The sequence below is a fragment of the Ascaphus truei genome, chromosome 9, assembly GCF_040206685.1.
Source record: "Ascaphus truei isolate aAscTru1 chromosome 9, aAscTru1.hap1, whole genome shotgun sequence".
Classification (NCBI taxonomy): Eukaryota; Metazoa; Chordata; class Amphibia; order Anura; family Ascaphidae; genus Ascaphus; species Ascaphus truei.
In genome coordinates, this window is record NC_134491.1 from 41471410 (window position 1) to 41496697 (window position 25288).

Sequence of the window (25288 nt, forward strand, 5' to 3'; positions counted from 1 at the left end):
CATGAGATTTTTGGTTTGGTGATTTAAATATTATATGGATAATTTACTAAATATACGGTCACTTCCCTCCTCCCTAACTCTTTCCATTAACACTCGTGTATCCTTACTCTCCATGTATGTACAAAAGAACATTCCCCCCTCCCCATTGTACTGTGCATATACACCCGTACGTGTTACTATGCCCGTACGTGTTACTATGCCCGTACGTGTTACTATGCCCGTACGTGTTACTATGCCCGTACGTGTTACTATGCCCGTGCGTGTTACTATGCCCGTGCGTGTTACTATGCCCGTGCGTGTTACTATGCCCGTGCGTGTTACTATGCCCGTGCGTGTTACTACGCCCGTGCGTGTTACTACGCCCGTGCGTGTCACTACGCCCGTGCGTGTCACTACGCCCGTGCGTGTCACTACGCCCGTGCGTGTCACTACGCCCGTGCGTGTCACTACGCCCGTGCGTGTCACTACGCCCGTGCGTGTCACTACGCCCGTGCGTGTCACTACGCCCGTGCGTGTCACTACGCCCGTACGTGTCACTACGCCCGTACGTGTCACTACACCCGTACGTGTCACTACACCCGTACGTGTTACTATACCCGTACGTGTTACTATGCTCTTGTAGCCTGAACGGCATATTATGTTTTTTTAAGATGAATATATAAAAATCTACATCCAAGGTGATATAATCATGAACTCATACTAAAATGTTTAGCCAGCTAAATCATTTTTTTGAGCTTGGAAAAAACATTCAGTTATCTGGCAATATGAATATTGGCAAAGACATCACAAGCAGAGAGGGGAAATTAAGAACTAATTTGTAAAGAACATACTTCTTATATAATATAAAGTTCAGGAAAATGACTGAGAATGCCAGAGAATTTCCTCAGTTCAAAGATACCACAAATATCATGTGTTGATCTTGTTGTTATAAAACAGAATACACACAATATAAGACATACTCAGCAATGCTCCATTTGTCCATTATAACCAAAGTCACCCAAAGAAAAGACTCATGGCTAAAATATTTATCATGCCTCTTCTATATGTATATTTTTTTAGGTGAAGAGAATAGTTCAATTCCGTTTTTTTGCATTTTCCATATCAGATTTGTATGCAGGTTGTAATAAAACCAACTGACAAAGCTTTGGCATCAAAGAGATTAAAGTTATTTTGTATCTACAAAGGAACGTAGGTTTCTCCAAGACCGTCAAAGGCCAAGCTCGTTGTTACGGGGTCACCGATGTAGGGCTTCTGAATCATTTTAAGTACACGGCCGATAACTTTATTGCTAGGGTGGCATCTGTATAGCAGTGTACACTACGTCACAATGCTTTGTGTGCCGATACAGCACCAGATGGGTAGAAATACTCATTGGTGCACTTATTTTTATTTACCTGAATTAAGCATGTTTTTTGGGAACAATCCGCAGAAACATAATAAAGAAATGGGCGAACGCGTTGTTCCCCGCAAGCTGCTGCAGGCACGGCGTTGATTGCTTATGCTCTCGAGTGTCACAGTCGGTGACAGAGTATGTTTGCCAAACACAAGATTAACTATTGATTATTTATTGTTTTTTTAATATTGTGATCCTTTACTTGTTGGTAATGTACGGGATGTGTGAGATGAAAAAAGGATTAGCAGAGGAATGAGCCTCTGGTTTCTCTGGCAGCACAGGTGTTCAATGCGAGCAATACCTGGCTACCAGTTCTGTCCATTCCAGAAATATACGACTTGGTGGCAGATAAGGATCACTTTCTCCTATCGCTGTGAATCCTCAGACCATTTTGCCACCTTTGGTTTCTTTGATATTTAGGATTGCCTGGTGTATTACCGGATTATTCCTTACCACCTTCCCCAGGAGGATATTTCCTGAATCTAACACCCTTTTCATTAGGAAGTACTTCCTTACATTCCACCTGAGACCCCCATCCTCCAGTCTCCTTCATTCTGGGGGTCAGTATATTTGGTATAGGCTGGGTTTCTCTTTAGGGCACAAAGCGTAGGGTTTGATGGATGCAGTTATAATATACAGACCTTTTGAAGCCTTCTAAGCTTCTTCACTGTTGATCCCCAAACATTATTAGGCTGCTTTGGCACATATAGAATCCGCCTCTTTATATGAACCTTCACGGATTTTTCAAGTGCTTCTGTCCAGCGTCTGTCTGTTATTTTTGCCGAACATAAATTCTTATATCTCAGGAAATAATTTCTAGACAGGTTGGAATTTTTTGCTAAATTTTGCTTCGGTGGTTAGAATATTCTTTATTTGGAAGCAATTAACAAACAAGCCCCAATGCACATTCAATATAACAAATTATTTAGTACATTACTGTCTGTTTTTTTTGTATATTTGTTCTTTTTTGAAGTTTGGGTCATTCAGTTAAATCCTTTGACCAAAAACATTTCAAGCTGCAACCACGTCACAGTACCACAACGTCACGGCGCTCCCACATCACGGTGCTGCCACGTCACGGTGCCACTCTATCTGCAGATACCACACTAGCAATTTTACACCAGAAATAACAGAATATAATAGTTCATTTCACAGTGTATTTTAGTCACAGAGTATTTTAGTCACGGTGTATTTTAGTCACGGTGTATTTTAGTCACGGTGTATTTTAGTCACGGTGTATTTTAGTCACGGTGTATTTTAGTCACGGTGTATTTTAGTCACGGTGTATTTTAGTCACGGTGTATTTTAGTCATGGTGTATTTTAGTCACGGTGTACAATGTGTACACACTATTTGAATACTCTGGTTTACATTTACATTTGCCCATCAGAGGATATGGGAAAAAAACAGTTTTTAATAAATTATCTGAAAAAGCTAAATCCTAAGAATATTGACATATTATCCCCTCACATGTAACTTTAAAGCCATGGGATTGTATATAATTGCAACATACATCAGTAGGCAGACAGGCTTTGCAATGTATATTTGCATGGGTGCACGGAGATGTACAAATACACATCCTCTTCGTGTATACAATATAGGACAAGTGCTTGGATAATGCTTGGCCTTCCCCATCCCCTCCATTGCTCTCACTTGCTAGTAAATTACCGCTGTCAGTATGCTAGCACCTTGATTAAAGCTCAGAGTTTTAATAGATCATTCGAAGAAAACCCAAATGACTCCAGCTCCCCAGTTGATCCACCTGGACCCTTGCCCTGGGTGCATGGCAGTTTTCAACCAGCACCAGAGAAGCCAAGTCTGGGCCTGTGGTTCCTGTGTATTCCCTCAGGATGCTTCACTGCCGACATAGACCAACATTCTCAGCTGCATTTAATCTGCTCTGAGACAAGCTGGCTATGAGAAAATGCAAAGAAAAAGGCGCACAAGCAAAGACATGGAAAGTCTTGGACAGTTGGCCCTGCTTTGTTCACTTGGTAAACTGGACAGCAGCCAGTAACAGTGCTGCTCCCTGGGCAATACAAGTCTGTTCCAATTAATGGTGTTTAACCATTCTAATCACACTTTAGCACATTAATCCTATTTTCAATCCAAAACACATCTGAAAGAGCGGCATGTGGGCCTTTTTATAGCAAACCGCAAATCAGATGTAACTGAGAGACACAGGGCCTAGTTTACTCTGCACTTTCACTGAACTTAAACTTAATAAAATATGTGACTGAGTTGTGGTCGGATTTACTGCATGATGCTCATGCTTCCACGTATAAATAGATCCCTTAAGCAACTTAAAAACCTATCAGAAAGAGCAGTGAAAATGTGATTATAAGGTAACCTGTGTGTGTTTTAGTGATGCTACTCATCAAAGTGAGGATAGGGAGACAGGTATTAGCAATTCCAATCCATCACGGGCCTCAGTACAGAAGTATCATTTATGAATGCTACTTTTTAAAGGTAAAATAAGGACACATATTGACAGGGCAAATCGCTACAAAGGTTGTCGCTGTCTTCATCCTGGGAAGTATCATTGGGAATTACTCCCAAAACAAGATATCCTGTTAGAATGAGTATGCAGGATGGAGAGCCATGGGAGATAAGAGGAGGAACAGGTGTAGATATTGGGAGATATTGTTCAGAGCTGAAGCTATATATATACTGTGTGTATATATATATATATATATATATATATATATATATATATATATATATATATATATATGTATATATAATGTCTTGTTTCCTGTCGGGCTCTCAGTCCTCTCCTCTTCATGCAGGATGAAGAAGCAGCAATTCATGTAAATCTGGTTTAAAGCCCAGCAGAGCCTGCGACTTGTAACCTTAACAAGTCACTTTCTGTGTAAGTTGTATATATAAGGTGCAAGAATATAATTTCTTCATTGTGCAGATGTATGATTTTATTTTTAGCAAGCAATAACCTTCATAGTGTGCTTTTAAAGTATTATGTGAAATGTATATGTATATGTATGTAACGCGGCGGGAAAACCAATACATGTACCTATCTGCATGACTTGCAAATGTATACACCTGAATAAAAAAAGATATTCAAAAAAAAAAGTATTATGTGATATTTTTTATTGACTATACAACATGCATTTGAGAATAAATCAGAAAAAAAACCTATGATTTATCCCAAAAAACAAGGGAGACGATGAAAATGTTGCAGCAGAAAGGTACGTGGAGAGCCTCACTGTAATAGAAATTGACAGTGTAAGATTATGTGCTCCATCCACTCTGAACCAGGACAAGCTGCCCATTTTAGAGTAAAACAATCTTCTTTTGTTCAAAGAGATTAGTTAACACTAACAAAAGCACAGAGAGAGAGTGTGTGTCTCTCATTGCAATCCTCTGCAGGCCAATCTGGGGGTAAGAGTTTCAAAATATTCTTTAGAAAAAAGCCGGCTGCCCTTTCTGTCATAGGATTGCTGGACGTCACTGCCAAGGTGCATACTGCTTGTGAGATCACATCGCTAGCACCCGCTTTCCATAAGCATGTTGGCTGTCACAGTCACTCACTCTCATGCTCCCTTACTGGTGTTATCAAACTCACTTACTGTCAGAAGAAATGGCAGGAGCCATGGGAACCGACACATTAAAGACAGGGGGAGAGTCCGATAAAAAATAAATAATTCCTGGAGACCATTTTTAGTGGAAACTATATATTTATTTAATGTTTTAGGACCACAGTAAAGTTGAAAAAAGGTGAATACCTTTAATGTTGATGTAAGGGGTTGATAAGTTTGTTTTCCCAAATTTTAATTTAGAACTAGAAATGTAAATGTCTTCAAAGGTGCTTCATAAATGTTTGCTAAATCTTTCCAAAAGTATCCGTATATAAAGGATCACGTGACCTGACGTTAGGATTACATGACAAGCTAATTGACTTTGGCGAACTTGAAACATTTTTGAAAAAAAATGTCACGAGGAAAGGGGGAGGTTTTGCCTGGATCGCGAACTTTACCGACTATTTTGCACATTTCCATTTAGAACTCATTCTCTATTCTCTCCTTTGTTATTCTTCCCACAACGATACATTTTCTTCATCTCATTTTGTATTTGGGTGAATATACCTTTCAGGCCATTTGTATGCTAAATCATAATTGCCATGTGCGTTTCTGCCATTTATAAATGTACAAAGTAGTGACAAGTGAAACCATATATGTCATTTATCCAACATTTGCATACAGTGTCAACATTAGCAACGACAAATACCGCATAACGCCATGACCTCATTCCCTGATTAATATGCCCCCAAAGAGTCGCCATACGCGTTATACTCATTTATAATTCTCTTCGCTTTCACAGACTATGAAAGGGACATAGAAAAAACAATTTGTGATAGAATCTACAGCTAAATAGCGCATCAAAAATATTGTGCAACCTTGGTTTCCAAATTGAGAAGACACTCGGGAGTTTGTTGTATGAAAGCCATTTGATGGGGTTTTAATCAGGTGCTCCTAGTCAATATTTCTTACTTTTAAATGAATGAAGCCAATCTTTCCATGCAAGGAGAACACAATGTTACTGCATACTAACTAGCTATGAAAACCTTCCAAAATTTAGCAACATTGGGGACCAAAATAGGGCAATAAAATGATGTTGATTTTAATTAGACTATTTGTCTGGGATACATTTGGTGCTACTTTCTAACCCAGATTTGCAGTTGGCAGTCACCGGGATATAACTCTTTGTACCGGTTTGGCGTGGCTTACCATACGCAAAGAAATGGGTTGTGGTCTTAAGGAGCGATAGGAGATGGAATGGGATAATAATGGGATCTGTGAATTTTGCCCGAGCTCGCCATCATGTGAACGCGCTATTTCCAGGTCACGTGTCACCAGGTCTGAGCTGCCGCACTTTGTCTCACTTAAAGAATTGATATAAAACGTGTTGGAAGCGCTTGGCTGGCACAGATTCTCACACACCGCCCGGTCTCATATACCCAGCTTGATTTATGCTGTATCGCTTTGCAGATTATACATGGCACGCCTGGGAATATTGTAGGTGGCATAAATTTATGAGTTTAATTCACAATTTCTTTTGGCATTCCTGCAGTGGCACACCATGTCCAGGCACTGTATGTACCCTGGATCAAGATCTATTTTGAGTATCAACACATCAAAGGCTTGAGGGATGGGAGGACTTGGGTTAGCTCTCTCAATGCCAGAAGGGCCGGCCATGAATGAGAGCACAATGCATTGCTGGTTCTCTGACACTAAAGGGGTTAATATTGATTTTCTGGCTCACATTGAGATTTACTAATAGGAATGGAGCGGAACTCTTACCAGCACAGGGAAGAGGCCATCACAGCCTATTGAAGTGGGGCCTGCTAATTGATACAAGGGGAGAAATGTAGCATTGCTTTACTGAAAGGGGGGAGCTTGGCCAAAACAAATGTGTGATGTGGGCAGGCTGATTATAAACCCAAGTTCTGGCCAAAAACAGACAGAGGAGGGGGAGGGGGTTCTGTGTCCATTACCCACGATGTGAAGTTATTTTTACCTACCGCAGAGATTGGATACATAGTGAGAAGGCACACGAGTGAGCCAAATTCTTACAAGTCCCTGTATTTAGCACATGTGAGTATTTCACACAAATGCACCGCAGGCTTGTGCGAGGATATAGGTAACTTGGAAAATAAAAACTAAACACATTTTAGGCTGGTTTTATTTATACTCCGGCCTGGTGGGAAATGGGGGGGGGGGGGGGGGAGGCCATAGAGATCAGACTTCAAATAACCTGTCATAGTAAAAGCATGAAAGTAAATGTAAGCTTTCTCCCTGAGCTTCCAGTGAAAGGATTTTCAAGGTGGCGTCCTACATAGCAACTTGTACTGGTGTTGCAATGCGATGAAAGTGCTCAGGCATGCAGCAGCTGATCTGCCACTTTTAATGTGTGCTTCATATTTTGTGATATGTAAATGCTTTTCCAATGCCAGCGGTGGCCAACTCCAGTCCTCAAGCGCCAACAGGCCACGTGTTAGGGATCTCCCTGCTTCAGCACAAGTGGCTTCACTGAGCCACTGATGGAGCCACCTGTTGAAGCAGGGATATTCTGAAAACCTGACCTGTTGGAGGCCCTTGGGGACTGGAGTTGGCCAGCGCTGGTCTAGAGTAAGATGACAGTATTTGCACAGCTCAGGTTATTTTTGCCATAGGCCCAAATCTCTATTGTAAGCAGTTCATGAGCGGCACTGTATTCTATATATAAGGGTTAAGCGTACAATACAGAGGTATATATATTTACAGATATATATTTACAGAGATATATATATATATTTACAGATATGCGTTATACATGTGACTGAAAACTTAACAGAACTGAATGTTGTCAGAATAAGGGATCTCTTCCATTCCTAATAACCCTCCATACAAGGGAGACACCAAATAAAAACGCTTATACTTGGTGATGGAGAACGGATACAGGGATTATTGTATTAGTTCTCCATCCGTAACAATAATATTGTATCAGCACAAGTAGGCAACTGAAACAAGTGGGTATATGTGTCTGTGCTATGGCAGGGACCGGGCACGGCATAGATAAGGACCGGGCAATTCATAAAGGATCGGGCACTGCACAGCTAAGGACCGGGTAATTCATAAAGGATTGGGCACTGCACAGATAAGAACCGGGTAATTCATAAAGGATCGGGCACTGCACAGATAAGGACCGGGCACTGCACAGATAAGGACCGGGCACTGCACAGATAAGGACCGGGCACTGCACAGATAAGGACCAGGCACTGCACAGATAAGGACCGGGCACTGCACAGATAAGGACCGGGCACTGCACAGATAAGGACCGGGCACTGCACAGATTAGGATAGGGCACGGCATAGATAAGGATCAGGCACTGCGTAGAATCGGGCACTGCGTAGAATCGGGCACTGCATAGAATCGGGCACTGCACAGATTAGGATCGGGCACTGCGTAGAATCGGGCACTGCACAGATAAGGATCGGGCACTGCGTAGAATCGGGCACTGCACAGATAAGGATCTGGCACTACACAGATAAGGAACGGGCACTGCACAGATAAGGACCGGGCACTGCACAGATAAGGACCGGGCACTGCACAGATAAGGACTGGGCACTGCACAGATAAGGACCGAGCACTGCACAGATAAGGACCGGGCACTGCACAGATAAGGACCGGGCACTGCACAGATAAGGACCGGGCACTGCACAGATAAGGACCGGGCACCGCACAGATACGGACCGGGCACTGCACAGATAAGGACCGGGCACTGCACAGATAAGGACCGGGCACGGCACAGATAAGGATTGGTCACTGCAGAGATAAGGATCGGTCACTGCACAGATTAGGATCAGGCACTGCATAGATTAGGATCAGGCACTGCAGAGATAAGGATCGGTCACTGCAGAGATAAGGATCGGTCACTGCAGAGATAAGGATCGGTCACTGCAGAGATAAGGATCGGTCACTGCAGAGATAAGGATCGGGCACTGCACAGATTAGGATCGGGCACTGCACAGATTAGGATCGGGCACTGCAGAGATAAGGATCGGTCACTGCACCGATTAGGATCAGGCACGGCGTAGATTAGGATCAGGCACTGCACAGATAAGGATCGGTCACTGCAGAGATAAGGATCGGGCGCTGCACAGATGAGGATCGGGCACTGCATAGATAAGGATCGGTCACTGCACAGATTAGGATCGGGCGCTGCACAGATTAGGATCAGGCACTGCACAGATAAGGATCGGTCACTGCGTAGCTAAGGATCGGGCACTGCGTAGAATCGGGCACTGCGTAGCTAAGGATCGGGCACTGCGTAGCTAAGGATCGGGCACTGCGTAGAATCGGGCACTGCATAGCTAAGGATCGGGCACTGCATAGCTAAGGATCGGGCACTGCGTAGCTAAGGATCGGGCACTGCACAGATTAGGATCGGGCACTGCACAGATTAGGATCGGGCACTGCGTAGCTAAGGATCGGGCACTGCGTAGAATCGGGCACTGCACAGATAAGGATCGGGCACTGCGTAGAATTGGGCACTGCGTAGAATCGGGCACTGCACAGATTAGGATCGGGCACTGCGTAGAATCGGGCACTGCGTAGCTAAGGATCGGGCACTGCACAGATTAGGATCGGGCACTGCGTAGCTAAGGATTGGGCACTGCGTAGAATCGGGCACTGCGTAGCTAAGGATCGGGCACTGCGTAGAATCGGGCACTGCGTAGTTCTCACTATCTCCAACCCTCAGTAAATTGTAACACAAACGCAATTTCCATCCCTTCTCTAAGGAGAAAATATTTAATCACAATCCATTCAATATTTTGTTCTCCATAGTTTAATAACCATGTATGTTAATGTGACGAGTATTATTTTATTTTATAGAATGTATACTTTAATTTTCAGACATACTGTAAGAAATATTGCATGTCCTTTTTCAGCAGCCGGAATATAAATATTACATTGGGAATGAATCCCTTCAGTGACGGAGGAGACTGGAACACTTTGCCCTCCGGCACTGACTGGATTAAGAAAAATAAACTGACGTTCATCTCATTACCACGTGAATATAAGTTGTTATTTTTCCGGAGGACAGAATTGGACAAAGTGCAAAATGCCAAAGTTTGGTCATGGCTGATTTCGGTTTGCCTGAAAAAAAGTTGACTTATCCCGTTCTCTCTCAAAATCAGGACAAAGGGAAAGTTCCTATTACCAAGCAGGCAGCCGCCCCAGGCCGAAACTAGTCACCTTTCATTTGACTGGTAAGTGAGGCTGCCGAGGAAAATACAGTTGTGTTTTATCTATTTACATGGAAAGTTTCCAGATACAATAAAAGCTTTGGTGACCTAGGCATTAAGTATCATGTTCATTTGGTTTGAAAATGCATACACTGTTTTTCTAAGGCTATTACATCTTCCATAATTCAATTAGGTCAAATTTGGGGATGCATGGTAGTAATATTTATTATTAATACCAGACACAAAGGCTTATGAAGTTGACTTGAACACGGTATGTTGTCATAATAGGAAGACCTTTAACACATATGTTTCAACAAAGTATTACCTAATAAATGCAATGTACATATTCAACACGTACCGTGTCATCGATATTCCAGTATTCGTTGCTTTAGGATTCATTAGGAGTATTGTTCCATGCGGAATACTAACATATCTGTGAAAAAAATAGTAATCATTATTTTTTAAAGCACAATATACAGTAATATAAATAATAACATATTCTCCTGTACCTCCCATCATCTGAGAGGCTGAAGAGACATTTGGTCGGACTCTCACTATTAAACCGACACATTGGTGTAAACAAACCAGTGTGTGTACTTTAGGGGTACACTTTCATGTATACGCACACACACGCATGCACACTGAACTCCAGCGCAGAATTACTCATGCACAAAGGGCTAGACAACTCACTAAAGCCACATCGCCAGCAGTAATGCCGTAACGCCAGCAGTAATGTCGCATTGTCAGCAGTAACGCCGCATCACAAGCAGTAATGCCGCATTGCCAGCACTAACGCCGCATTGCCAGCACTAACGCCGCATTGTCAGCACTAACGCCGCATTGTCAGCACTAACGCCGCATTGTCAGCACTAATGCCGCATTGTCAGCACTAACGCCGCATTGCCAGCACTAACGCCGCATTGTCAGCACTAACGCCGCATCGCCAGCAGTAATGCCGCATCGCCAGCACTAACGCCGCATTGCCGGCACTAACGCCGCATTGCCAGCACTAACGCCGCATTGCCAGCACTAACGCTGCATTGCCAGCACTAACGCCGCATTGCCAGCACTAACACCGCATTACCTGCACTAACGCCGCATTGCCGGCACTAACGCCGCATTGCCAGCACTAACGCCGCATTGCCAGCACTAACGCCGCATTGCCAGCACTAACGCCGCATTGCCGGCACTAACGCCACATTGCCAGCACTAACGCCACATTGCCAGCACTAACGCCACATTGCCAGCACTAACGCCGCATTGCCGGCACTAACGCCACATTGCCAGCACTAACGCCACATTGCCAGCACTAACGCCACATTGCCAGCACTAACGCCGCATTGCCAGCACTAACGCCACATTGCCAGCACTAACGCCACATTGCCAGCACTAACGCCGCATTGCCAGCACTAACGCCGCATTGCCAGCACTAACGCCGCATTGCCGGCACTAACGCCACATTGCCAGCACTAACGCCACATTGCCAGCAGTAACGCCGTAACGCCGTAACGCCGTATTACACGCAGAAGGGCCGAATCGCGAGCAGTAAACCCATATTACCAGGGTGGATGATAGGGGTAAGTGCCCCGGGGGGAGGGAGGTCGGGGTTAACCCTTTGTTAGCCAAACGAGTTAGTAAGGCATTGCCTCTTTGGTATGCAAGAGTTGTAGGTAGGAAACATTGGAAGCCTATCAGGTATCAAAGGTGTTAAAATGATTTATTTATAAGATGTGTTACCAGGAAGTAATATATTGAGAGTTACCTCTCGTTTTCACGTATGTCCTGGGCACAGAGTTACGATGACAGATACATGGTTACATTAAATGATCAGAGATGAAATATTATATTTACAGACATTGCATAAACAGAGCAATAATATATATTATAGGTGTATGTAACAGTTACAGATAATATATGTTATAGGCGTATGTAACAGTTACAGGTAATATATGTTATAGGCGTATGTAACAGTTACAGGTAATATATGTTATAGGCGTATGTAACAGTTACAGATAATATATGTTATAGGCGTATGTAACAGTTACAGGTAATATATGTTATAGGCGTATGTAACAGTTACAGATAATATATGTTATAGGCGTATGAAACAGTTACAGATAATATATATTATAGGCATATGTAACAGTTATAGATAATATATATTATAGGCGTATGTAACAGTTACAGATAATATATATTATAGGCGTATGTAACAGTTACAGATAATATATATTATAGGCGTATGTAACAGTTACAGATAATATATGTTATAGGCGTATGTAACAGTTACAGATAATATATGTTATAGGCGTATGAAACAGTTACAGATAATATATGTTATAGGCGTATGAAACATTTACAGATAATATATGTTATAGGCGTATGTAACAGTTACAGATAATATATATTATAGGCGTATGTAACAGTTACAGATAATATATATTATAGGCGTATGTAACAGTTACAGATAATATATGTTATAGGCGTATGAAACAGTTACAGATTATATATGTTACTAGCTGAGAGACCCGGCGTTGCCCGGGATGTAATGTTCCCGCTCCTCTCTCTCTCTTCCCCCTCTCTCTGTTTGTCCCCCATTCACATCAATCCAGTCTCCCTCCTCCCTCCTTTACAGCTTCATGCAGTGTGTGCGCGCGTCAGTGAGTCTGACGCAGAAACACAAACACACACAGACTGAGTGACTGACGCACACACAGTCAGTGTGTGCGTGTGTGTGTGTGCCTCAGTCAGTGTGTGTGTGTGCGTGCATGCGTCAGTCAGTGTGTGTGTGCGTGCGTGCGTCAGTCAGTGTGTGTGGGGGTGTGTGCGCGCGAGTCAGTCGGTGTGTGTGTGTGTGTGCGCAGTCAGTGTGTGTGTGTCAGTCAGTTAGTGTGCGCGTGCGTCAGTCAGTGTGTGTGTCAGTCAGTCAGTCAGTGTGTGTGTCAGTCAGTGTGTGTGTCAGTCAGTCAGTCAGTGTGTGTGTCAGTCAGTGTGTGTGTCAGTCAGTGTGTGTGTGAGTCAGTGTGTGTGTGTGTGTGAGTCAGTGTGTGTGTGTGTGTGTGTCAGTGTGTGTCAGTCAGTGTGTGTGTGTGTGTGTCAGTCAGTGTGTGTGTGTGTGTGTCAGTGTGTCAGTGTGTGTGTGTGTCAGTGTGTCAGTGTGTGTGTGTGTCAGTCAGTGTGTGTGTGTGTGTGTGTGTGTGTGTGTGCGCGTCAGTTAGTGTGCGTGTGTGTGTGTGTCAGTCAGTGTGTGTGCGAGCGTCAGGGTGTGTGTGCATGTGGCTGTCAGGGGTTGTGTGCGTGCGGCTGCCAGGGGTTGTGTGCGTGCGTCAGTACGTGTGTCAGTCAGTGTGTGTGTGTGTGTATACTCGGCGTTGGCCGGAGGTGGGGCGTGAAAGGCAGGGGGAGTGAGCGCCGGGGAGGGGAGTGTGATGGGGAGGAGGAGAGGTGTGTGTGTGTATACCCGGCGTTGGCCGGAGGCAGGGGGGGGCGTCAAAGGCAGGGGGGGGCGTCAAAGGCAGGGGGGGGCGTCAAAGGCGGGGAGGGGGCGTCAAAGACAGGGTCGTCAAAAGCAGGGGGAGGGTCGTCAAAGGCAGGGGTGTGGGGGGGCGTCAAAGGCAGGGGGGGGGCGTCAAAGGCAGGGGGGGGGGGCATCAAAGGCATGGATTCCTCCCCCTGCATTTCCTCACCTGGCAGCATGCCGCGCTCCTTGGGCTGCCACTGGTTCTCTCCCCCCTCGTGGCCTCCGCCGACTCCCGGTGACACAAAGGAGGTATTAACTTCCTGCCGCCCTCCTCCTGCTCCTCGGGGATGTTGAGCCGTAGAGAGCAAGCTATGGGAGGTGGGGGGGAAAGAAGTGGGGGGGGGAGAAGTAGGGGGGGGAAGTGGGGGGTGGGAAGTGGGGGGGGTGGAAATGGGGGAGCGACACACACGCGACACCTACCTGTACTTCCGGGTGCCGCCATCTTCTCACTTGGCGCCGCAAGGGAAGAAGGGGGTCCTTCCGGGCGCCGCCATCTTAGGCGCCGCGAGGCAGCCTGTCTGTTCCCCCGTCGGGGAGGGAGGTGAGTTGGAGCGCCGGCGGGGAGGGAGAGAGGTGAGTTGGAGCGCCGAGGGGGAGAGGTGAGTTGGAGAGAGACCCGGCATTGCCCGTGAGTTAAATTTCCCGCTCCCTTCTCCCTCCCTCTTTCTCCGTTCTCCCCAGAGGGGAGGGACGAACAGTGGACAGGAGGGGGGGGACGAACAGTGGACAGGAGGGGGGGGACGAACAGTGGACAGGAGGGGGGGGACGAACAGTGGACAGGAGGGGGGGGACGAACAGTGGACAGGAGGGGGGGGACAAACAGTGGACAGGAGGGGGGGGACGAACAGTGGACAGGAGGGGGGGGACAAACAATGGACAGGAGGGGGGACGAACAGTGGACAGGAGGGGGGACGAACAGTGGACAGGGGGGGGGGACAGTAGACAGGAGGGGGGGGGGACAATAGACAGGAGGGGGGGCGGACAGTGGACAGGAGGGGGGGGGACGGACAGTGGACAGGAGCGGGGGGACGGACAGTGGACAGGAGGGGGGGGACGGACAGTGGACAGGAGGGGGGGGAACGGACAGTGGACAGGAGGGGTGGGACAGTGGACAGGAGGGGTGGGACAGTGGACAGGAGGGGGGGGGACAGTGGACAGGAGGGGGGGGACAGTGGACAGGAGGGGGGGGACAGTGGACAGGAAGGGGGGGAAGTGGACAGGAGGGGGGGGCAGTGGACAGGAGGGGGGGCAGTGGACAGGAGGGGGGGCAGTGGACAGGAGGGGGGGGACGGACAGTGGACAGGAGGGGGGGGGGACGGACAGTGGACAGGAGGGGGGGGGGACGGACAGTGGACAGGAGGGGTGGGACAGTGGACAGGAGGGGTGGGACAGTGGACAGGAGGGGGGGGGACAGTGGACAGGAGGGGGGGGACAGTGGACAGGAGGGGGGGGACAGTGGACAGGAAGGGGGGGAAGTGGACAGGAGGGGGGGCAGTGGACAGGAGGGGGGGCAGTGGACAGGAGGGGGGGGCAGTGGACAGGAGGGGGGGGCAGTGGACAGGAGGGGGGACAGTGGACAGGAGGGGGGACAGTGGACAGGAGGGGGGGCAGTGGACAGGAGGGGGGGCAGTGGACAGGAGAGGGGGGCAGTGGACAGGAGAGGGGGGCAGTGGACAGGAGAGGGAGGGCAGTGGACAGGAGGGGGGGGGCAGTGGACAGGAGAGGGGGGCTGTGTACAGGAGGGGGGGGCAGTGGACAGGAGGGGGCAGTGTACAGGAGGGGGGGCTGTGTACAGGAGGGGGGGCTGTGTACAGGAGGGGGGGCAGTGGACAGGAGGGGGCAGTGGACAGGAGGGGGGGCAGTGTCGCACACACTCAGTCACACACAGTCACACACACAGTCACACACACAGTCACAGACACAGACACACACACACACACACACACGTCTCAGTCCCGTAATGCGCCCTTTCTCAGTTCCGTGCGGCGCCGCAGGTGGGGGGAGGTGGGGGAGCAACACACGCGACACCTACCTGTACTTCCGGCCGCCGCCATCTTCTCACTCGGCGCCGCGAGGGAGGAAGGGGGTCCGCCATCTTACGCGCCGCGTGGCAGCCTGTTCCCCCGCCGGGGAGGGAGTGGAGCAGGAGGGAGGTGAGTGGAGCGGGAGGGAATGGAGCGGGAGGGAATGGAGCGGGAGGGAATGGAGCGCGAGGGAGGAAGGGGGTCCGCCATCTTACGCGCCGCATGGCAGCCTGCCTGTTCCCCCGCCGGGGAGGGAATGGAGCGGGAGGGAGTTGTGTGTAGCGGGAGGGAGTGGTGTGTAGCGGGAGGGAGTGGTGTGTAGCGGGAGGGAGGTGAGTGGAGCGGGAGGGAGGGAGTGGAGCGGGAGGGAGGTGAGTGCGGGAGTGGAGCGGGAGGTGAGTGCGGGAGTGGAGCGGGAGGGAGTGGTGTGTAGCGGGAGGGAGGTGAGTGGAGCGGGAGGTGAGTGCGGGAGTGGAGCGGGAGGGAGTGGTGTGTAGCAGGAGGGAGTGGTGTGTAGAGGGAGTGGAGCGGGAGGGAGGTGAGTGCGGGAGTGGAGCGGGAGGTGAGTGCGGGAGTGGAGCGGGAGGGAGGTGAGTGCGGGAGTGGAGCGGCTTCCGGGCACGTCTTAGGTGGGCGCGTGTCCCCCCGCCGGGGAGGGAGTGGAGCGGGAGGGAGGTGAGCATCGGGGAGGGGGGGATGTGAGTGTGATGGGGGGAGAGGACAGAGATGTGTGTGTGTGTGTGTGTGTTTTTTTTTTTTTGGACCTTTGGCCCGTCACTCCGCCTCAGGCCAATGAGAGGTGTGGGGGGCGGGCCAAGGGGGTGGTGTGAGTGTGTGAGCCCAATCAGAGGTGTGCGGGGGCGGGCGGGCCAAGGGACCAATGAGATTGCCGCTAGGGACGCAGACATACAGTGCTTTCAGAAATATATAGTAGATAGGCGTATGAAACAGTTACATTAAAGGCGTATGAAACAGTTACAGATAATATATGTTATATAGGCGTATGTAACAGTTAATATATATTATAGGCGTATGAAACAGTTACAGATAATATATATTATAGGCGTATGTAACAGTTGCAGATAATATATATTATAGGCATATGTAACAGTTACAGATAATATATGTTATAGGCGTATGTAACAGTTACAGATAATATATGTTATAGGCGTATGAAACAGTTACAGATAATATATGTTATAGGCGTATGAAACAGTTACAGATAATATATGTTATCGGCGTATGTAACAGTTACAGATAATATATGTTATATGCGTATGTAACAGTTACAGATAATATGTTATAGGCTTAACAGTTAAAGATAATATATGTTATAGGCGTAACAGTTACAGATAATATATATTATAGGCGTATGAAACAGTTACAGATAATATATATTATAGGCGTATGTAACAGTTACAGATAATATATGTTATAGGCGTATGAAACAGTTACAGATAATATATGTTATAGGCGTATGAAACAGTTACAGATAATATATGTTATAGGCGTATGTAACAGTTACAGATAATATATGTTATAGGCGTATGTAACAGTTACAGATAATATATATTATAGGCGTATGAAACAGTTACAGATAATATATGTTATAGGCGTATGTAACAGTTACAGATAATATATGTTATAGGCGTATGAAACAGTTACAGATAATATATGTTATAGGCGTATGAAACAGTTACAGATAATATATGTTATAGGCGTATGAAACAGTTACAGATAATATATGTTATAGGCGTATGTAACAGTTACAGATAATGTATGTTATAGGCGTATGTAACAATTACAGATAATATATGTTATAGGCGTATGAAACAGTTACAGATAATATATGTTATAGGCGTATGTAACAATTACAGATAATATATGTTATAGGCGTATGAAACAGTTACAGACCAGATTCAAATGCGAGGCAGCTTTAGTAATAATTGGCTGCCATAGAATAATGTGATGCTGTGTATAACATTACCCTACGCTGGACATGTATTGTATGTGTGTGGGGATTTTTGGTATTACAGGCGGTCCTGTGTATCCGACGTCCCGTTTTCCGTCGGATGCTTTATCCAACACCGCATAATGCAGTCCTGTGGACCAATTATCCAACGTCGACATTGACATGCAATCCGATGGCGGTTTGCGGGACGCATTCTGTCGGCAAAGCGAGGACCGCCTGTACTGTATATATGAAATTGCAGTAGTGACTATGGCAGTTCTCCGCAAAGACCACTTTGTAACACTTTCCTGTTAGTGATGATGTGTTGCCAATATTCCCAGTAGTTTGAGCTGCAAACTGTAACAATTGATAATGTTACCTTAGTAATATAAGAATACATTGTAGCTGCTGAGTTACACTGATTAAAGGATTGATTGAAACTGAAAGGCAGCTATTTAGTGAACGGCAGCTTAGGTCATTAGTTTTCAATAAAAGTAATAAAAGGCTGCATTTATTAAAGCAAAAAAATGTTTTTCATTTTTTTTTTAAAGTGCCGCTTAGGTTGTCTCTTTAACGGCACTGAAGGCAAGTAAGACATAGCGCCCTAAACACACACTCACACTGAACCCCACAACACTAATACACACACATACTGAGCCCCAGCACATACATACAAACACACACAGATCCCAGACACAAATACACACACTCACACAGATTCCGGACACAAACACACACTCCGTATTTTACTACTTAATATTATGATTTTTTCCCAAATGCATGGGAGCCAGTGTAAGTGCTACAAGAGGCAGTGAGCGCCCATTCCTGCCTGCAGGGACCAAGAGGCAGTGAGCACCCATTCCTGCCTGCAGGGACTGAGGGGCAGTGAGTGCCCATTCCTGCCTGCAGGGACTGAGGGGCAGTGAGTGCCCATTCCTGCCTGCAGGGACTGAGAGGCAGTGAGTACCCGTTCCTGCCTGCAGGACCTGAGAGGCAGTGAGTACCCGTTCCTGCCTGCAGGACCAAGAGGCAGTGAGTACCCGTTCCTGCCTGGTTCTCACTGTGACAGCTGGTAAAAGAAGTGGACTCTGTGAGGCCAGGGTGGGGGACGAAAGAGGATCACTTGCACATTAACAGGCAGATCAGAGGTTCCTCCTGCTCCTTCTCACTGTGGAAAGTCAGTCGGTAATAATTGTAACACATGTTCCCCCACCCTAAGGGAGTGTCACGGGAGACTCCTGTGGCGGGTAGGACCTCGGTAGCCGGAACAGCGGGAGCAGGCAAAGATTGTTGGGGTAACGGGATGAGGTCGGTGGTAAGCAGCAAGACAGGTCGTCGTGGGCAAGCAGGGGTCGTGGCAGGCAGCAAGCAGGATCGTCGTGGGCAAGCAGGGCTCGGTGGTAGGTAGCAAGCAGGATCGTTGTGGGCAAGCAGGGGTCAGTGGCAGGCAGCAAGCAGGATCGTCGTGGGCAAGCAGGGGTCGGTGGCAGGCAGCAAGCAGGATCGTCGTGGCGCATGCAGAGGTTTGGCAACAGGAAGGCAGGAAATGGACAGGGACGTAGGGACAGAGACCAGGGATCATGGAACAAACAGGGACGAGCTAGATTACCAGCAAGCGCCTTTAATGGAACAGAACTCCAACACGGAACAGAACAGGTACAGAAACAGAAGCTGCCGCATAGGCATGGAGTCTGACTCAAAACAAAGGCAATGTACTAACAGGAAGCAGAACTATAAGGACAGAGAGAGGAGCAACAAGAAGACAGACAGAGGAACCCCAGAGCAGACAGAAATCAGCAGCACACCCGGTGGACAAGGAAAGGAACTGTGACTAGGCAGGATGTCTGGGAGACCCTGACAGGGAGAGTCACTGTTACCTGCGGTTTGTGCTACCTGTTAGGCTCACAGAAGGCCCTGAGCATCCGCCGATGTTGTTGGGGATAGACAGGACAGGCTTTCGGTGCTGGGATAGTTCTTCTCTCGGTGGTACAGCGCCTCCATTCCCACAGGGCCTATCGCAGATAGTTGCAGTCCCCTGTGGAAAACATTCTCACCCTCTCCCTGAAGAACGGCAGCCTCAGGCAGGAGTATACACCAGTAACTTGGTCTTTATTCTTAATAGTACAGCAACGGCATACCGACATCGTACAGCAACGGCATACCGACATCGTACTGTAACGGCATACCGACATCGTACAGTAACGGCATACCGACATCGTACAGCAACGGCATACCAACATCGTACAGCAACGGGATACCGACATCGTACTGTAACGGCATACCGACATCGTACAGCAATGGCATACCGACATCGTACACAGCAACGGCATACCGACATCGCACAGCAACGGCATACCGACATCGCACAGTAACGGCATACCGACATCGCACAGCAACGGCATACCGACATCGTACAGCAACGGCATACCGACATCGCACAGCAACGGCATACCGACATCGTACACAGCAACGGCATACCGACATCGCACAGCAACGGCATACCGACATCGTACAGTAACGGCATACCGACATCGTACAGCAACGGCATACCGACATCGTACAGCAACGGCATACCGACATCGTACAGCAATGGCATACCGACATCGTACAGCAACGGCATACCGACATCATACAGCAATGGCATACCGATATCGTACAGCAACGGCATACCGACATCGTACAGCAACGGCATACCGACATCGTATACAGCAACGGCATACCGACACCGTACAGCAACGGCATACCGACACCGTACAGCAACGGCATACCGACACCGTACAGCAACGGCATACCGACACCGTACAGCAACGGCATACCGACACCGTACAGCAGCGGCATACCGACATCGTAGAGCAGCGGCATACCGACATCGTACAGCAACGGCATACCGACATCGCACAGCAACGGCATACCGACATCGTACAGCAACGGCATACCGACATCGTACAGCAACGGCATACCGACATCGTACAGCAACGGCATACCGACATCGTACAGCAACGGGATACCGACACCGTACAGCAGCGGCATACCGACATCGTAGAGCAGCGGCATACCGACATCGTACAGCAACGGCATACCGACATCGCACAGCAACGGCATACCGACATCGTACAGCAACGGCATACCGACATCGTACAGCAACGGCATACCGACATCGTACAGCAACGGCATACCGACATCGTACAGCAACGGGATACCGACACCGTACAGCAGCGGCATACAGACATCGTACAGCAACGGCATACCGACATCGTACAGCAACGGGATACCGACACCGTACAGCAGCGGCATACCGACATCGTACAGCAACGGCATGCCGACATCGTACAGCAACGGCATACCGACATCGTATACAGCAACGGGATACCGACATCGTACAGCAACGGCATACCGACATCGTACAGCAACGGCATACCGACATCGTACCGCAGCGGCATACCGACATCGTACAGCAACGGCATACCGACATTGTACAGCAACGGCATACCGACATCGTACAGCAGCGGCATACCGACATCGCACAGCAACGGCATACCGACATCGTACAGCAACGGCATGCCGACATCGTACAGCAACGGCATATCGACATCGCACAGCAACGGCATACCGACATCGTACAGCATACAGCAACGGCATACCGACATCGTACAGCAGCGGCATACCGACATCGTACAGCAGCGGCATACCGACATCGCACAGCAACGGCATACCGACATCATACAGCAACGGCATACCGACATCGTACAGCAGCGGCATACCGACATCGTACAGCAACGGCATACCGACATCGTACAGCAGCGGCATACCGACATAGCACAGCAACGGCATACCGACATCGTACAGCAACGGCATACCGACATCGTACAGCAATGGCATACCGACATCGCAGAGCAATGGCATACCGACATCGTACAGCAGCGGCATACCGACATCGCACAGCAACGGCATACCGACATCGTACAGCAACGGGATACCGACATCGTACAGCAGCGGCATACCGACATCGTACAGCAACGGCATACCGACATCGTACAGCAACGGCATACCGACATCGTACAGCAACGGCATACCGACATCGTAAAGCAACGGCATACCGACATCGTACAGCAGCGGCATACAGACATCGTACAGCAACGGCATACCGACATCGTACAGCAACGGGATACCGACACCGTACAGCAACAGCATACCGACATCGTACAGCAATGGCATACCGACATTGTACAGCAGCGGCATACAGACATCGCACAGCAACGGCATACCGACATCGTACAGCAACGGGATACCGACACCGTACAGCAACGGCATACCGACATCGTACAGCAACGGGATACCGACACCGTACAGCAACGGCATACCGACATCGTATACAGCAACGGGATACCGACATCGTACAGCAACGGCATACCGACATCGTACAGCAACGGCATACCGACATCGTACAGCAATGGCATACCGACATCGTACAGCAACGGCATACCGACATCGTACAGCAACGGCATACCGACATCGTAAAGCAACGGCATACCGACATCGTACAGCAGCGGCATACAGACATCGTACAGCAACGGCATACCGACATCGTACAGCAACGGGATACCGACACCGTACAGCAACAGCATACCGACATCGTACAGCAATGGCATACCGACATTGTACAGCAGCGGCATACAGACATCGCACAGCAACGGCATACCGACATCGTACAGCAACGGGATACCGACACCGTACAGCAACGGCATACCGACATCGTACAGCAACGGGATACCGACACCGTACAGCAACGGCATACCGACATCGTATACAGCAACGGGATACCGACATCGTACAGCAACGGCATACCGACATCGTACAGCAACGGCATACCGACATCGTACAGCAATGGCATACCGACATCGTACAGCAACGGCATACCGACATCGTACAGCAACGGCATACCGACATCGTACAGCAGCGGCATACCGACATCGTACAGCAGCGGCATACCGACATCGTACAGCAATGGCATACCGACATCGTACAGCAGCGGCATACCGACAAAGTACAGCAGCGGCATACCGACATCGTACAGCAACGGCATACCGACATCGTACAGCAGCGGCATACCGACATCGTACAGCAACGGGATACCGACATCGTACAGCAACGGCATACCGACATCGTACAGCAACGGCATACCGACATCGTACAGCAACGGCATACCGACATCGTACAGCAACGGGATACCGACATCGTACAGCAACGGCATACCGACATCGTACAGCAACGGGATACCGACATCGTACAGCAACGGCATACCGACATCGTACAGCAGCGGCATACCGACATCGTACAGCAACAGCATACCGACATCGCACAGCAACGCATACCGACATCGTACAGCAACGGCATACCAACATTGTACAGCAACGGCATACCGACATCGTACAGCAACGGCATACCGACATCGTACAGCAACGGCATACCGACATCGTACAGCAACGGCATACCGACATCGTACAGCAACGGGATACCGACATCGTACAGCAACGGCATACCGACATCGTACAGCAGCGGCATACCGACATTGTACAGCAACGGCATACCGACATCGTACAGCAACGGCATACCGACATCGTACAGCAACGGCATACCGACATCGTACAGCAACGGCATACCGACATCGTAAAGCAACGGCATACCGACATCGTACAGCAGCGGCATACAGACATCGTACAGCAACGGCATACCGACATCGTACAGCAACGGGATACCGACACCGTACAGCAACAGCATACCGACATCGTACAGCAATGGCATACCGACATTGTACAGCAGCGGCATACAGACATCGCACAGCAACGGCATACCGACATCGTACAGCAACGGGATACCGACACCGTACAGCAACGGCATACCGACATCGTACAGCAACAGGATACCGACATCGTACAGCAACGGCATACCGACATCGTACAGCAACGGCATACCGACATCGTACAGCAGCGGCATACCGACATCGTACAGCAGCGGCATACCGACATCGTACAGCAATGGCATACCGACATCGTACAGCAGCGGCATACCGACAAAGTACAGCAGCGGCATACCGACATCGTACAGCAACGGCATACCGACATCGTACAGCAGCGGCATACCGACATCGTACAGTAACGGGATACCGACATCGTACAGCAACGGCATACCGACATCGTACAGCAACGGCATACCGACATCGTACAGCAACGGCATACCGACATCGTACAGCAACGGGATACCGACATCGTACAGCAACGGCATACCGACATCGTACAGCAACGGCATACCGACATCGTACAGCAGCGGCATACCAACATTGTACTGCAACGGCATACCGACATCGTACAGCAACGGCATACCGACATCGTACAGCAACGGCATACCGACATCGTACAGCAACGGCATACCGACATCGTACAGCAACGGCATACCGACATCGTACAGCAACGGGATACCGACATCGTACAGCAACGGCATACCGACATCGTACAGCAGCGGCATACCGACATTGTACAGCAACGGCATACCGACATCGTACAGCAACGGCATACCGACATCGTACAGCAACGGCATACCGACATCGTACAGCAACGGCATACCGACATCGTACAGCAACGGCATACCGACACCGTACAGCAACGGCATACCGACATCGTACAGCATACATCCGTACACTCTCTTCTCTGTCAGAAAGAGAGATTACCCCCCACTGGATCCTACATAACCCAGCGGTGTGTCACCTCACAGCTTGCTCTTCTCTTGGTCCCTGGACTCCACCCCCAGGCCTTGACGCCCCAAAGGTCTATCCCTGTCTCCCACACTCCCTGGTGGAGTCTGGGGTAGATGCTCCCTCACCCCTGCGGAAGGGGATGGAAGGTGAACCAGAGTCCTGACTCCACACTTCGACATACAATAAATTTGGAGCTGCAGCCCCATTTTGTTACCAGGGGAGGGGCTCCACGTCTCAGCCCCGTATGGGCAGTACCCATGCCATAAGCCACCCCCCTGTCACTCAAGGGAACTGCTTACTTACAGTATGGCAGATTTAACCCTAACACTGCTTGCTCTGATACCAGGACTTACGTGTTATGCAGGGAATCTAGTAGCCATGGGCTGCATGGTTACACAAACATTAGCTGCCTGACGGCTGCAATACAGTTTTATTTATTTATAAAGATGTTTTACCAGGAAGTAGCACATTGAGTTACCTCTCATGTTCACGTATGTCCTGGCCACAGAGTTATGGTTACAAATACATGGTTATAAATACATACCAGTGTCAGAGTTCCCATTAGGCCCGGGCCTAAGGCGGCAAAATTAGGGGGCGGCAAAAATGTCCACCCCCATTAGCATTAGCCGCGCTCTCTGGCATATCGGACCTAATGGGAAGGGACTTACTTTTCTGTGCCGGCCGCCTCCGTTCTTCCGCCATACTTCTCCTTCAAAATCGAGCGCCAAATTACGTCACACGGCGTCTTGTTGCCATGAAAGTGATGTCGCAATGTCAAATGGCGTCATGACGACGTGTTACCATGGTAATGAGACATCGTGCGACGCCACGTTAGTGAAGTCTGTGGCGTGATTTGACGCTGGATTCTAAAGGAGAAGCAGGGCGGCAGGCACAGGCGGCAGGC